We start from the raw sequence: 17,732 nt of genomic DNA, 5'->3' as shown, positions 1-17,732 counted from the left end.
CTAGATAGGTGCCTTGGGGGGTCTAGTTTCCAAAATGGGGTCACTTGTGGGGGAGCTCCAATGTTTGGGCACACAGGGACTCTCTAAATGCAACAAGGTATCCGCTAACAAATTGAATGGAAAATCGGCTCAAATTGTTAGCGGACACCACATTGCGTTTGGAGAGCCCCTCTGTGCCCAAACTTTGGAGCTCCCCCACAAGTGACCCCATTTTGGAAACTAGAACCCCCAAGGCACCTTTATAGATGCATAGTGAGCACTTGGAACCCCCAGGTGCTTCACAAATTGATTCGTAAAAATGAAAAAGTGAAAAAAAAAACACTTTTTCATTTTTACGAATCAATTTGTGAAGTACCTAGGGGTTCCAAGTGCTCACTATGCATCTAGATAGGTGCCTTGGGGGGTCTAGTTTCCAAAATGGGGTCACTTGTGGGGGAGCTCCAATGTTTGGGCACACAGGGACTCTCTAAATGCAACATGGTATCCGCTAACAAATTGAATGGAAAATCGGCTCAAATTGTTAGAGGACACCACATTGCGTTTGGAGAGCCCCTCTGTGCCCAAACTTTGGAGCTTCCCCACAAGTGACCCCATTTTGGAAACTAGACCCCCCAAGGCACCTTTCTAGATGCATAGTGAGCACTTGGAACCCCCAGGTGCTTCACAAATTGATTCGTAAAAATGAAAAAGTGAAAAAAAAAAACACTTTTTCATTTTTATGAATCAATTTGTGAAGCACCTGGGGTTCCAAGTGCTCACTATGCATCTAGATAGGTGCCTTGGGGGGTCTAGTTTCCAAAATGGGGTCACTTGTGGGGGAGCTCCAAAGTTTGGGCACAGAGGGGCTCTCCAAACGCAACGTGTTGTCCGCTAACAATTTGAGCCGAATTTCCATTCAATTTGTTAGTGGATATCATGTTGCATTTGGAGAGTCCCTGTGTGCGCAAACATTGGAGCTCCCCCACAAGTGACCCCATTTTGGAAACTAGACCCCCCAAGGCACCTATCTAGATTCATAGTGAGCCCTTGGAACCCCAGGTGCTTCCCAAATTGATTCATAAAAATGAAAAAGTGTTTTTTTTTTCACTTTTTCATTTTTACTAATCAATTTGTGAAGCACCTGGGGGTTCCAAGTGCTCACTATGCATCTAGAAAGGTGCCTTGGGGGGTCTAGTTTCCAAAATGGGGTCACTTGTGGGGGAGCTCCAAAGTTTGGGCACAGAGGGGCTCTCCAAACGCAACGTGGTGTCCGCTAACAATTTGAGCCGAATTTCCATTCAATTTGTTAGCGGATATCATGTTGCATTTGGAGAGTCCCTGTGTGCCCAAACATTGGAGCTCCCCCACAAGTGACCCCATTTTGGAAGCTAGACCCCCCAAGGCACCTATCTAGATGCATAGTGAGCACTTGGAACCCCAAGTGCTTCACAAATTGATTCATAAAAATTAAAAAATGTTTTTTTTTTCACTTTTTCATTTTTACGAATCAATTTGTGAAGCACCTGGGGGTTCCAAGTGCTCACTATGCATCTAGATAGGTGCCTTGGGGGGTCTAGTTTCCAAAATGGGGTCAATTGTGGGGGAGCTCCAAAGTTTGGGCACACAGGGGCTTTCCAAATGCAACATGGTGTCCGCTAACAATTTGAGCCGACAATTTGTTAGCGGATATCATGTTGCATTTGGAGAGTCCCTGTGTGCCCAAACATTGGAACTCCCCCACAAGTGACCCCATTTTGGAAACTAGACCCCCCAAGGCACCTATCTAGATTCATAGTGAGCACTTGGAACCCCAGGTGCTTCACAAATTGATTCATAAAAATGAAAAAGTGTTTTTTTTTTCACTTTTTCATTTTTACGAATCAATTTGTGAAGCACCTGGGGGTTCCAAGTGCTCACTATGCATCTAGATAGGTGCCTTGGGGGGTCTAGTTTCCAAAATGGGGTCAACTGTGGGGGAGCTCCAAAGTTTGGGCACACAGGGGCTTTCCAAACGCAACATGGTGTCCGCTAACAATTTGAGCCGACAATTTGTTAGCGGATATCATGTTGCATTTGGAGAGTCCCTGTGTGCCCAAACATTGGAGCTCCCCCACAAGTGACCCCATTTTGGAAACTAGACCCCCCAAGGCACCTATCTAGATTCATAGTGAGCCCTTGGAACCCCAGGTGCTTCCCAAATTGATTCATAAAAATGAAAAAGTGTTTTTTTTTCACTTTTTCATTTTTACTAATCAATTTGTGAAGCACCTGGGGGTTCCAAGTGCTCACTATGCATCTAGAAAGGTGCCTTGGGGGGTCTAGTTTCCAAAATGGGGTCACTTGTGGGGGAGCTCCAAAGTTTGGGCACAGAGGGGCTCTCCAAACGCAACGTGGTGTCCGCTAACAATTTGAGCCGAATTTCCATTCAATTTGTTAGCGGATATCATGTTGCATTTGGAGAGTCCCTGTGTGCCCAAACATTGGAGCTCCCCCACAAGTGACCCCATTTTGGAAGCTAGACCCCCCAAGGCACCTATCTAGATGCATAGTGAGCACTTGGAACCCCAAGTGCTTCACAAATTGATTCATAAAAATTAAAAAATGTTTTTTTTTTCACTTTTTCATTTTTACGAATCAATTTGTGAAGCACCTGGGGGTTCCAAGTGCTCACTATGCATCTAGATAGGTGCCTTGGGGGGTCTAGTTTCCAAAATGGGGTCAACTGTGGGGGAGCTCCAAAGTTTGGGCACACAGGGGCTTTCCAAACGCAACATGGTGTCCGCTAACAATTTGAGCCGACAATTTGTTAGCGGATATCATGTTGCATTTGGAGAGTCCCTGTGTGCCCAAACATTGGAGCTCCCCCACAAGTGACCCCATTTTGGAAACTAGACCCCCCAAGGCACCTATTTAGATTCATAGTGAGCATTTGGAACCCCAGGTGCTTCACAAATTGATTCATAAAAATGAAAAAGTGTTTTTTTTTTCACTTTTTCATTTTTACGAATCAATTTGTGAAGCACCTGGGGGTTCCAAGTGCTCACTATGCATCTAGATAGGTGCCTTGGGGGGTCTCGTTTCCAAAATGGGGTCACTTGTGGGGGAGCTCCAATGTTTGGGCACACAGGGGCTCTCCAAACGCAACATGGCGTCCGCTAACAATTTGAGCCGATTTTCCATTCAATTTGTTAGCGGACACCATGTCGCGTTTGGAGAGCCCGTGATGTGCCTAAACAGTGGAGCTCCCCCACAAGTGTCCCCATTTTGGAAACTATACCCCTCAAGGATTTTATTAAGGTGTATAGTGAACATTTTGAACCCAGAGGTATGGCACAGAATTTGTTTACATTAGGTCATTATATTGAATAAGTTGTCATTATTCTTGAGCGCAAGTGCTCGCTACTTGAGTTTGCATCGGGTACTCAGGTATGCACCATGTACAGCGTGTGCTCGAGTGACATGCTCGAGTCCCTGCTCCGCATGTTTCACGGTTATTAGACACCCAAAAAAAAACATGCGGGGATCGCTCGTGCATGGCAGGCAATCCCCGTAAAGGTTTTTGGCCGCGAAGCATATGGGGCAGAGACTCGAGCATGTCACTCAAATACCCACGATACTCAATGCATACCAGAGCACCCGATGCAAACTCAAGTAGCGAGCACTTGCGCTCAACACTAGTCGCCATATCGTCATCTTTTTTTCTTACTTTTGAAAAAAATCCCAACCCCAGCCCTAACCCTAGCACAACCCTAGCCCTAGCACAACCCTAGCCCTAGCACAAACCTAGCCCCAGCACAACCCTAGCCCCAGCACAACCCTAGCCCCAGCACAACCCTAGCCCCAGCACAACCCTAGCCCCAGCACAACCCTAGCCCCAGCACAGCCCTAGTCCCAAACCCAGCCCTAACCCTAGCCCAATCCTAACCCAAGAGTTTATTTTTGACGCCGTTCCTCATGCGGTATAAGTGATTTGACGACTTTATTCTTCGGGTCGGTGTGATTACAGCAATGCCAGAATCATATGGGGTTTTTATGACTGACAGCTGTCACACACTAAAAGACGCATTTTTTGTAAAATCTAGTTTTTGCATCGCCATATTTTGAGAGCTATAATTTTTCCAGATTTTGGCAGACAGTCATGTGATGGCTCGTTTTTTGCGGGATGACTTGACGTTGTTATTGGTGCCATTTTCAGGCACGTGACATTTTTTGATCGCTTTCTATTCCGATTTTTGGGAGGCAGAATAAACAAAAACTAACAATTCAGGAATTGTTTTTTTTTTTTTTTTTTAATTCTGTTCCGCGTTTGGTAAAATTGATGAGGTATCTTTATTCTTCGGGTCAGTGCGTTTACAGCGGTACCACATTTGTATCATTTTTCTATGTTTTGGCGCTTATACACAATAAAAGCTATTTTATAGAAAAAAATATTTTTTAGCATCGCTTTATTCTGAGAGCTATAACTTTTTAATTTTTTGGCTGATGGAGCTGTATGGTGGCTTGTTTTTTGCGGGACGAGATGACGTTTTCAGCGGTATCATTTTTATTTATATGCGTCTTTTTGATCGCGTGTTATTCCACTTTTTGTTTGGCGGTATGGTGATAAAGCATTGTTTTTTGCTTCGTTTTTTTTTTTTTTTTTTTTACCGTGTTCACTGAAGGGGTTAACTAGTGGGACAGTTTTATAGGTCAGGTTGTTCCGGACGCGGCGATACCAAATATGTGTACTTTTATTGTTTTTTTTGTTTTTTTTTCTAATAATATTTATTGATGGGTACATAATATTTTTATTTTTGGTGGATTATTTTTTTATTTTTTTTTATATTTTTGCAAAATTTTTTTTTATTTTTTTTTCACTTTCACACAGTTTATACACTTTATTACTTTGTCCCACTCTGGGACTTTCACTTTTTTTTCTCTGATCGCCTGCATGGCATAGGAATGCAGCACCATCCCTATGCCATGCAAGCTGTCAGAAATGCACAGTGTGAAGATTGCTTGGAGATGCACTGCGCATGTCCAAGCAATCTTCCTGCTGTCTGGTGACCCGGATGTTGTCATGACGACATCGGGTCGTCATGGCAACACCCGGGAAGCCTTTGCAGACTGCGCTGGAAGCCGGAAGAGGAGGTGAGTATCGGCGATCACCTCCCCTTGCCCCCGCAATGCCGCGATCGACTTCGATCGACTTCGATCGCAGCATCGCGGGGGTTAATGTGCTGGGAGCGGTGCAGGACCGCTTCCTGCACATAGTACCGGGTGTCAGCTGTGACAATCAGCTGACACCCGGCGGCGATCGCGCCCGCACAGCCTGTGTGCGCGCGCGATCGCCATGACGTACTAATACGGGTCTGGCTCTTAAGTCCCAGGGCACAGACGCGTATTAGTACGGCAAATGTTGTTAAGGGGTTAAAGGGGTATGCCCATCTTCAAGATTCTATCCCAATATGTAATTGGTGTAATAATAATAATATTAGCAAATACCTCCAATTAGAAATGTAGTATAGTTCTTCTGATTCGATATATCACTTGCCTCATGAGCAGGCATTGCAGTAGCTTGGGTATCCATGGTTAAGACCACTAACAACTAACTGTCACTATGAGTACTCGTAACCATGGATACCTAAACTACTGCAATGCCCTGCACATAGGGTAAGCGACATAGGTTATCAGGAGAACTATACTACATTTCTAATTGGAGGTATTTGCTAATATTATTATTATTACACCTACTACATATTGGGATACGATCATAGAGATGGGATTACCCCTTTAATATTGAATAGTAGTGTTGAGCAAGTATGTTTCATTAACTCTTTCGGCGAGCACGCTCGGGTACAATATGTGAATGCAGTTTCCCAGCAGAAAAACCAACCCTCACCATAGCTGGCAATACATATAAAATTATATTACACATGGAGGCATTTTATGGCACTACAGACACAGGCGCCACACATGCAGAGCCACGGATTCAATTCAGACTGAATTCGCTCTGGGAAAGTGAGCACTGTCATTTAGGCTAAGAGGTAATGTGGAGGATGTTAATTGAGGTGGTGGTACACTGAGCCCTTGGCCATGCGAAGTGTGCACCGAAGACCCCTCATTTGCATAAGAAATAATATTTTTTATGTAAAACTAAAGCAGTGAAATCTAAGCCCACTATATTACTGCATACACACGTGGTCAAAATTGTTGGTACCCATCGTTTAATGAAAGAAAAACCCACAATGGTCACAGAAATAACTTGAATCAGACAAAAGTAATAATAAATTAAAAATCTATGAAAATGAACAAATGAAAGTCAGACATTGCTGTTCAACCCTCATGAAATATGCCTGGACAGAAATGACTCTTAACTAGTGTTGAGCGAGCACTAAAATGCTCGGGTGCTCGAAGCTTGGGCCGAGCTTGCCGTGATACTCGGGTGCTCGACCCGAGCAACGAGCCCAATGTTAGTCTATGGGAGACTCGAGCATTTTTGCGGTGGCACCCCCGGCAGTCTTTTAAAAGCCTAACAAGTGCCCAAAACGATAGTGACAGTGCTCAAATGACATGGGGACAGCATGGGGATCGCCCCAGTAAGCATTTCTGACCCCCAGGTCACTGCTGTCAAAAACGTGGTCAGAGGTATTAAGCCACTTTTACGAGCTCACAATAAAACGTTCAAAAACGAAAGTGAAACTTTTTTCCTGTGAAATATGTTAAGGAACATCCTTTCCAGGGAAAAGACTTGTGTATAAGTTAAAATAAATGACCAAAAACAAAAATACTCCTCCACACCTTCGGCTATGTTCACAAGTAGCATTTTTTATGCGTTTTTGCACTTTTGTATTGCTTTCAACTATGACAAATGCATTCACCGGGAAATGTCATTTTAACATTTTACAACCTTATCTGGCCATGTGCTGTGTGACACATGCATAAAGTGCTGAAAAGACATGGGAACAGCATGGGGAAGACCCCTGGAAGCATCTCTGACTCCCAGGTCACTGTCTAAAAGTGTGCCCATCATAAGTGATCCTTGCCGCATCAGAAGATGCAGACTTGCAACTATCCCCATGCAAGTTCTAGTCCCAGGGCAGTGTTCAATTGTACCTCTCCCATTCCTTGCAATACAAGTGCAAGTATGCAGCCTGCCACCCACCCACCCTCAGGCTGCAATACCATACTGCTTGCTTGCTTGAACTTGAAATTGGGCCTTTTAGGCATGTGTAGGCGGAATCTGGCCACCACGTCATGGCTGTGTTGGCGGCCTGGAATCCATACTCAGTCCCCAGCCGCCCGGCGGCAGGGTGTCCATACTCGGTCCCCAGCCGCCCCGCGGCCGGGTGTCCACACACGGTCCCCAGCCGCCTGGGGGCAGCCGGGTGTCCATAAACGGTCCCCAGCCGCCCCTATTTCTCCTTGGAACATCCCCCCACACACTTTTCTTAGCCCGGCCTGCTTTAGGCAGCATTGGACGAGCCCACCAGAGAACCAGACTCCTCCGGTGGGCCCTGACTTCTCCATCGGTGGAGTTGAGAGTGCCAAGGTGAGGAGCATGATGATGATGACAGAAGTTAGCATCTGCTATGTTTTCTTTTAATGCAAGTGTAAGTGTGCAGCCTGCCACCCACCCACCTCCAGACTGCAATTCCATACTGCTAGCTTGCACTTGAAATGGGGCCTTTTAGTTTGGAGGAGGCCGAAGCTGGCCACTACCTCATGGCTGCTTCGGCAGCGAGGTATCCATACTCAGTCCCCAGCCGCCCCTATTTGTCCTGGTGTGCCTTATACATAAGATTAAGTGCATATACCAAAACATTACCTGTGCCCTCCCCAGTGCATTTAGTGGGAAGGAGAGCCTATTCCGCTGTAGTGTGTGGATGCCAAACCCCTGTTCATGGTACATGCGAAGATGCCTCCCACCTTGCACCTGTCGTTGCAGACTTGCAACTATCCCCATTCAAGTCCTTGTCCCAGGGCAGTGTTCAATTGTACCTCTCCCATTCCTTGCAATGCAAGCGCAAGTATGCAGCCTGCCAGCCACCCACCCCCAGGCTGCAATACCATACTGCTTGCTTGCACTTTAAATTGGGCCTTTTAGGCATGTGGAGGCGGAATCTGGCCACCACGCCATGGCTGTGTCGGCGGCCTGGTATCCATACTCAGTCCCCAGCCGCCTGGTGGCCGGGTGTCCCCGCTTGCTCCCCAGCCTCCAGGGGGTGGCCGGGTGTCCATACTCGGTCCCCAGCCACCCCTATTTGTCCCGGTAACCTTTCCCACACTTTTCTTAGCCTGGCCTGCTTTAGGGCACCATTGGCCGAGCTCACCGGACTATCAGACTCCTCCGGTGGGCCCTGGCTTCTCCATCAGGGAAGTTGAGAGTGCCAAGGTGAGGAGCATGATGAGGATGATAGAAGTTAGCATCTGCTTTGTTTTGTTGTAATGCAAGCGCATGTATGTAGTAGCGTCTAGGCCTGAGGTGGTCAGCGTTTTGGCGCATATCCTACCTCCTCCGAGGATTGCTGGATGTTTTCCTGCTACTATCCAAGTTCTATGACTCCCGTTAAAACAAAGCTTCAGGTGATAAATGATGGATGAGGTAGTGGCAAAGGAGAAAGAGCAGGAGGATCAGGGACCATTCACATCAATATCAGGCCAGTCAACCAGATATGTCTTGTAGGATATGTTTCTGTAACAAAAGGAGCGGTTCGGCTACACAGTTATAGGGCATACAGTGAGTGCAATGCCTACCAAAAATTTCGAGGCACTCCAATGCCCCTTGGAAATGACATGGAGGTCAGAGGGTGTTAACTAAACCTTTTTTTCCATTTATAGCAACTGGGTCTCCTGCGCACTGTTGGCCTAAGCAGTGAATGGAAGGCTTTCCAAAAATTATGAGGAACTGCAATGCCCCTTACAAGAGCCATGTGTGGCACCCCAGGGGTCTGGTCACCACAGTAATAGAGATATTACGTCGGAGAGCAAGTGGGAGGTTTCCTGGTCAGGATCCCTTAAACATGCAACATCCTCCTGCCCCAATCCTGGGAGGGGAGAATTCTGCCCTTATAAACTGGATCTGGGGCGGGGTTGAGTGAGTCAGAGAACAGAGAACAGTCAGAGTCAGAGTGAGAGCAAGGGAAAGTAACAGCAAGGAGCTCTGTAGGAGCTAGGAGCTAAAGACCAGGGGCTGGAAGCTGAGCAGAGCTCGCCCTGGCAGAAGACAATAGGAACCGGACACAGGAGTCCGAGGCTGTGAGGACTTATATATCCAGCAGCAGAAACCAGCCGGCAGGGGATTTCAGGTCCTCTGGCCGTAGAAGCCCGGAGGCTCAGTCACAAGCAAGGGACCAGCACCGCCGTCGTGGAGCGGAGGCTAACAGAAGGCCCCAAGTCACCAGCCATACGGGTGAGCACTACACGGTACACTCAGGGACGTGGGCTACTTCTACCCGCTTACAACAAGGTAGCCAGGAAGAGTGCAGACAGACGGGGAGGCCTACAACTCCACCTGGCCAGGGGAACTCCTGCTTGCTCACAGACTGACCAGGCCTCTTATGCTAACCAGTACTCCCAGGAGGGTCTACCTTATAATCATCAGTAAAGACCCTGAACTGCACTGCAAAGACTCTGAGTCGTTCCTGCTGCGCTCGTGCACCATCACCCCCATCATCCACACTCACTGCCCTGAGGCTATACTCCTCCGGTGGGGAGTTATCCCATTCTCTGCTGCGCACACAACACCAGCCTCAGCGGTCTGCCTCGCAGCGGTGGTACTTCCTGACCGCAATCCACGGGTGGCGCAGTCGGACAATTAACCCCAAAACCTAAGAAAGACTGCCACTGGTTTGACCAGCCTGAGCCACGGGACCGGGTCACCGCCACGGAGACTACAGACCCCAGAGACCCGGCACCGGGTATCCCACACACGTGTACACACGGCCCAGGGGGCGCGTCACATGCAGTACAGCATATTACAAACATAAGTCCCATTATTGGGGAGTGGGTCTCCCATAGTATTTGCTTATGCCTTGCAAGCAAAAGCTGCCAAAAATTAGGACGGAGCAACTTGCAATGCCCCTTACAAGAGCCATGCAGTACAGCATATTACAAACATAAGTCCCATTATTGGGGAGTGGGTGTCTCATAGTATTTGCTTATGCCTTGCAAGCAAAAGCTGCCAAAAATTAGGACGGAGCAACTTGCAATGCCCCTTACAAGATCCATGCAGTACAGCATATTACAAACATAAGTCCCATTATTGGGGAGTGGGTGTCCCATAGTATTTGCTTATGCCTTGCAAGCAAAAGCTGCCAAAAATAAGGACAGAGGAACTTGCAATGCTGGCACCCTGGTGGTATAGTGGTGGTGGAGGCTGAGGATAAGGAGAAGAAGATAAAACAGCCGAAACGAGGAAGCGTATACCCATGTGTGGGTGTGAAGCGGTGCATGTGAATACACCTCCCGAAATAACACAGTGGATTTGACTTTATGTTACTCTGCTGTCATTTGGTGGTGATGAGAAGTCTGGCCCAATCCAGCCCTTGTTCATTTTGATAAGGGTCAGCTTGTCAGCATTGTCAGTTGACAGGCGAGTGCGCTTATCAGTTATAATTCCCCCAGCGGCACTAAAAACACGCTCCGATAACACGCTAGCGGCAGGGCAGGCCAGGACCTGCAAGGCGTACAGAGCGAGTTCATTCCAAGTGTCCAGCTTGGATACCCAATAATTAAAAGGCACAGAGGAATCACGGAGGACGTTGGTACGGTCGGCAAGGTACTCCCTCACCATCTTTTGAAACTTTCCACTCCTTGTGAGAGTACCCCGCGCCTCAGGGCCTGTAAGCTGGGCGGGTGTCAGAAAACTGTCCCAGAACGTTGACAGTGTTCCCCTGCCTCTGCTGGATTGGAGTTGCATCTCTCTCGCCTGTACGCCTTGGTTGGGCAACGAACTGTGACCTCTGCCGCTAGCGTGTTCAGATAGGAATTTTTTTAAGAGTTCTGCAGCAAGGGCCTTCTGGTACTGCCCCATTTTTGTAGACCTCTCCACCTCAGGAATAAGAGAGTGAAAGTTCTCCTTGTAGCGGGGGTCTACAAGTGTCACCAACCAGTAATGACTGTCACCCAACATTTTGACAACGCGAGGGTCACGGTTAAAGCAGCGTAACATAAAGTCAGCCATGCGTGCCAGACTGGTAACGGGCAAGATTTCCGTGTCCTCACCAAGATGATGACTGACCATGCTCTCCTCCTCCTCCTCTTCCTCCTCCCCCCTGTCCTCAGGCCACCCACGCTGAACCGACGGTATGACACTTGTACAGGTACTACCGTCTACAACGCATTATAGCAGCTCCTGTTCTTCCTCCTCCTCCTCCTCCTCTCCCTCATTGTCCCCCAATGCACGTTGGGATGAGATGAGGCTGGGCTGTGTGTAATCGCCCGCTACGGCTTCTTGATCCATCTCATCATACTCTGGCTGCAATGCCTCCTCTTTAATTCTCTGCAGAGAGCGTTGCAAAAGACAGACAAGTGGGATGCTGACACTAATGATGGCGTCATCGCCACTCACCATCTTGGTGGCCTCCTCAAAGTTTGTCAGGATGGTACATATGTCAGACATCCAGGTCCACTCCTGAGGTCTTATGTGTGGAGTCTGACCTGAATATCGACGGCCTTGTTGCAGCTGGTACTCCACAACAGCTTTCTTCTGCTCACAAATCCTTTGCAACATGTGGAGGGTTCCAACGTGTGGGGACATCACACACCAGTCGGTGTGCCGGAAGCTGCAAACGCTGCTGCAACACAGCAAGGGCGGCAGAAGCTGTAGCCGACTTGCGAAAATGAGCTGACAGGCGGCGTACTTTCACGAGCAGATCTGGCAACTCGGGGTACGATTTAAGAAACAACTGAACCACGAGGTTAAGCACATGAGCCAGGCATGGTACGTGTGTGATCTCACCTCGCCTCACAGCCGCCACCAGGTTACGGCCATTGTCACACTCGACCATGCCGGGATGTAGGTTCAGCGGTCTCAGCCACAGATCTGCCTGCTCTTTCACAGCTGTCCACAACTCACAAGCAGTGTGAGGTTTATCACCTAAGCTTAAGAGTTTCAGCACAGCCTGTTGCCGCTTGGCAGAGGCAGTACTGCAATGCTTCCAGCTTGTAACTGATGTGGTGATATCTGAGATGGAGGCTGAACATGAGGAAGAGGAGGAGGAGGATGCGCAGGAGCTGTACACTGTGGGCAGGGCCGGCGTCAGCACCCGGCGCACCCGGGCAAATGCCGGGGCCCTGAGCAGGCAGAGGGGCCCACTGGCGGTCGCGCACCCCGCTGGGCTATGGGCGGAGGAGAGCGGTGTCAGCGCCCGCCCTTCTCCGCCGCTTGCTCAGGGCCCGGCAGCTGGATACTTACCTCACCCCGTGCCTCCGCAGATCAGCTGTCTTCCTGCTCTGCGCTCCCTGTGACGTCTCAGGTCAGAGGGCGCGTTGACGCCTTTACACCGTGCCCTCCCCTGAGCCGTCACAGGGAGCGCTGAGCGGAAAGACGCCGACAATGCTGGAGTTCGGAACCGAGCAGCGGGCAGCGGGCAACGGGCAGCGGGCAGCAGGCAGCAGGTAGCAGGTAGCAGGTGAGGAGAAGGGAGGTGAGTATTTGATTATTTTTTTTTTTAATGTATGGAGGCATGGGGCAGTATAAAGAGAAGGGGGGGGCATCCTGCATGGGGCATTATAAAGAGAGGGGGGGACATCCTGCATGGGGCATTATAAAGAGGAGGGGTGACAGCATGCATGGGGCATTATAAGGTGGGGAACAGCCTGCATGGGGCATTATAAAGAGGGGGGGGGGACATCCTGCATGGGGCATTATAAAGAGGAGGGGTGACAGCATGCATGGGGCATTATAAGGTGGGGAACAGCCTGCATGGGGCATTATAAAGAGGGGGGGGGACATCCTGCATGGGGCATTATAAAGAGGAGGGGTGACAGCCTGCATGGGGCATTATAAGGTGGGGAACAGCCTGCATGGGGCATTATAAAGGGGGGGGCAGCCTGTATGGGGCATTATGTGGGGGGTAACAGCCTGCATGGAGCATTAAAAGGGGGGGGGCCTGTATGGGGCATTATGTGGGGGGGAACAGAATGCATGGAGCATTATAGTGGGGGGCAGCCTGTATGGGGCATTATGTGGGGGGTAACAGCCTGCATGGAGCATTAAAAGGGGGGGGCCTGTATGGGGCATTATGTGGGGCGTAACAGCCTGCATGGAGCATTATAAGGGGGGGACAGCCTGTATGGGGCATTATGTGGGGGGTAACAGCCTGCATGCAGCATTATATGGGGGCCAGTATCCTGTATGGAGCGTTATAAGGGGACCGGTATCCTGTATGGAGTGTTATATGGAGGCCAGTATCCTGTATGGAGTTTTATAAGGGGACCAGTATCCTGTATGGAGCGTTATATGGGGGCCAGTATCCTGTATGGAGCTTTATAAGGGGACCAGTATCCTGTATGGAGCATTATATGGGGGCCAGTATTCTGTATGGAGCCTTATATGGGGGCCAGTATTCCGTATGGAGCCTTATATGGAGGCCAGTATTCCGTATGGAGCCTTATATGGGGGCCAGTATTCCGTATGGGGGCCAGTATTCCATATGGAGCCTTATATGGGGGCCAGTATTCCGTATGGAGCCTTATATGGGGGCCAGTATTCCGTATGGAGCCTTATATGGGGGCCAGTATTCCGTATGGAGCCTTATATGGGGGCCAGTATTCCATATGGAGCCTTATATGGGGGCCAGTATTCCGTATGGGGCCTTATATGGGGGCCAGTATTCCTTATGGGGCCTTTTATGGGGGCCAGTATTCCGTATGGGGCCTTATATGGGGGCCAGTATTCCGTATGAAGCGTTATATGGGGGCCAGTATTCCGTATGGAGCCTTATATGGGGGCCACTATTCTGTGTGGAGCGATTCACCAGTTTCTGAGCTATTGTGGAATTTACAATAGATATCACTCATGTAATGTAAGAAGTGAAATCTTTGCATTGTATATATATATTTCTCCGCCGTATCTCAGCATCATGAATCGTGGTATGTGTTAAAGGGGCCCACTGAGACTCTTTCGCCCGGGGCCCAGAAAAACCTGGAGCCGGCCCTGACTGTGGGGGCAACTCTGACTGACATAGGGCCCGCAATCCTCGGTGTGGGGAGGATGTGTTTCGTCCCAAGGTCCGACTGGGTCCCGGCTTCCACTATGTTTACCCAGTGTGCCGTCAGAGAGATGTACCGTCCCTGGCCACAAGCACTTGTCCACGTGTCCGTTGTCATGTGGACTCTCCCAGTAACTGCGTTGTTGAGGGCACGGCAGATGCTTTGGGACACGTGCTTGAGTAGTGTGGGGATGGCACACCGGGCAAAATAGTGTCGGCTGGGGACCGAGTACCGAGGGACGGCCACCGCCATAAGATTGCGGAAGGATTACGTCTCCACCAGCCTAAAAGGTAGCATTTCCAACGCAAGCAGTCGTGAAATGTGCGAATTTAGGACTGTGGCCTGTGGGGCGTTAGCTGCGAATTTCCCCTTTCGTTCAAAGGTCTGGGATATGGACAATTGAACGCTGCGGTGGGACATGGATGTGGACGTTGATGCTGTTTCTTGAGAAACTGCCATAACAAGTGAAGACTGAGAGGAGGGGGCATCTTTACATGCAGTATGGACAGGGGATTGCCTTGTACACACAACAGGGGGTTCTATTGCACGCACAACAGTGGAAGAAGCAGTGGTGACACCCGCTGACACTGGTCGTGGACCCTGGGTTTCGCCCCACAAAGTCGGGTGCTTTGCTGCCATGTGCCTGATCATGCTGGTGGTGGTCAGGCTCGTAGTTTTGTCACCCCTGCTGATGCTGGCATGGCAGGTGGAACATATGGCCTTTTTGGGGTTATCAGCAGAGTCTTTAAAAAAAATTCCAGACTCTGGAAGACCTACCGCTTGTACTGGCAACGTCCCTCGTGTTGGTGTTACGGGGAACGGTTGCCTGCCTTCTGTCTGCGGCCACCACACTGCTTCTTCCTGCCTGTTGGGGTACCCTCCCTCCCTCCCCCTGTGTGCTGCTGGCCTCACTCGGCATGTCCTCCTTCCACGTTGGGTCAGTTACTAGATCATCCACCACCTCTTCCTCTTCCACTTGCGCACCACGATCCTCCTCCTCACTTCCTGGCAATTGTGTCTCGTCATCGTCCACCTCTTGTGACAGATTGCCAACGTCGACTTCCTGTGGCCGTGGCTGTTCAAATATTTGGGCATCACAACATGGGATCTCCTCTTCCACCACTTCAAGCGTATCAGGCGAGGGGCCCAAATATGGAAATGGATCAGTGAACAGCTCTTCAGAGTGTCCAAGTGTGGGATCACTTGCTGTCTGACGACACTCGGCATGGTGGGAGGAAGGAGCATCAGAGTGAGGAGGAGTATGCGGTCGAGACTCACGGCTACTAAGAGTTGACCGTGTGGAAGACAGACCGGAGGTGGTGATGCCCAGGTAACTGGAAGTATTATCTGCTATCCAATTAATAACCTGTCCACACTGATCAGTTCTCAATACTGGTGTTGTTCTGTGCTTCCCTAGTAATTTGGTCAAGAAGTGGGAGCGAGAAGATGTGGCTGTTGGTTGTGGCACATTTTCACCTTGGCCACGGCCCCGTCCTCTGCACGAACCATCACCAGAACGTCCACTTCCACGTCCCTTGCCACGCGCCTTGCCCATTGTAAATGAAGTAAAATAGCTTACACTTGCACTATCAATGGAAAAAGGGTAATAAAGAGTAGATTAGAACCGTGGAAGAGGAAAACCACAGTTATTGTTTACTGGGGTATACCACACCTTTTTAAATATAGATATTTGCGGCTGAACAGTGAGCGACACACTCAAACTGCTTTTTTTTTAGATACCAAAGGCCCAAAACTGGATAGTACAGCGATTTGACCCGTGGAACTGCGAAACCACACTGGGATGTCGGGCCTACACAAGACTATTTTCAACAGATATATTTTTGTGTCAGAACAGTCAGGAGACACTACTGTTTTTCTTTACGGAAAAAACTACCAAAAGCTGAATAATAGAGATTTTTTACCGTGGGATGGCAAAAACACAGTTATTGTTTACTGGGGTATACCACACTTTTTTAAATAGAGATATTTGCGGCTGAACAGTGAGCGACACACTCAAACTGCTTTTTTTTTTTAGATACCAAAGGCCCAAAACTGGATAATACAGCGATTTGACCCGTGGAACTGCGAAACCACACTGGGATGTCGGGCCCACACAAGACTATTTTCAACAGATATATTTTTGTGTCACAACTGTCAGTAGACACTACTGTTTTTCTTTACGGAAAATATACCAAAACCTGAATAATAGAGATTTTTTACCGTGGGATGGCAAAACCACAGTTATTGTTTACTGGGGTATACCACACTTTTTTAAATAGAGATATTTGTGGCTGAACAGTGAGCGACACACTCAAACTGCTTTTTTTTTAGATACCAAAGGCCCAAAACTGGATAGTACAGCGATTTGACCCGTGGAACTGCGAAACCACACTGGGATGTCGGGCCTACACAAGACTATTTTCAACAGATATATTTTTGTGTCACAACAGTCAGGAGACACTACTGTTTTTCTTTACAGAAAAAACTACCAAAAGCTGAATAATAGAGATTTTTTACCGTGGGATGGCAAAACCACAGTTATTGTTTACTGGGGTATACCACACTTTTTTAAATAGAGATATTTGCGGCTGAACAGTGAGCGACACACTCAAACTGCTTTTTTTTTACATACCAAAGGCCCAAAACTGGATAGTACAGCGATTTGACCCGTGGAACTGCAAAACCACACTGGGATGTTGGGCCTACACAAGACTATTTTCAACAGATATATTTTTCTGTCACAACAGTCAGGAGACAATACTGTTTTTCTTTACAGAAAAAAAAACCAAAAGCTGAATAATAGAGATTTTTTACCGTGGGATGGCAAAACCACACTTATTGTTTACTGGGGTATACCACCCTTTTTTAAATAGAGATATTTGCGGCTGAACAGTGAGCGACACACTCAAACTGCTTTTTTTTTAGATACCAAAGGCCCAAAACTGGATAGTACAGCGATTTGAACCGTGAAACTGCGAAACCACACTGGGATGTCGGGCCTACACAATACTATTTTCAACAGATATATTTTTGTGTCACAACAGTCAGGAGACACTACTGTTTTTCTTTACGGAAAAAAACTACCAAAAGCTGAATAATACAGATTTTTTACCGTGGGATGGCAAAACCACAGTTATTGTTTACTGGGGTATACCACACTTTTTTAAATAGAGATATTTGCGGCTGAACAGTGAGCGACACACTCAAACTGCTTTTTTTTAGATACCAAAGGCCCAAAACTGGATAGTACAGCGATTTGACCCGTGGAACTGCGAAACCACACTGGGATGTCGGGCCTACACAAGACTATTTTCAACAGATATATTTTTGTGTCACAACAGTCAGGAGACACTACTGTTTTTCTTTACGGAAAAAACTACCAAAAGCTGAATAATACAGATTTTTTACCGTGGGATGGCAAAACCACAGTTATTGTTTACTGGGGTATACCACATTTTTTTAAATAGAGATATTTGCGGCTGAACAGTGAGCGACACACTCAAACTGCTTTTTTTTTAGATACCAAAGGCCCAAAACTGGATAGTACAGCGATTTGA

Source organism: Phyllobates terribilis, unplaced genomic scaffold (genome assembly GCF_046119375.1).
Source record: "Phyllobates terribilis strain yellow unplaced genomic scaffold, ASM4611937v1 Scaffold_4__5_contigs__length_816908805, whole genome shotgun sequence".
NCBI classification, from domain to species: domain Eukaryota; kingdom Metazoa; phylum Chordata; class Amphibia; order Anura; family Dendrobatidae; genus Phyllobates; species Phyllobates terribilis.
This window is presented reverse-complemented; position numbering follows the sequence as displayed.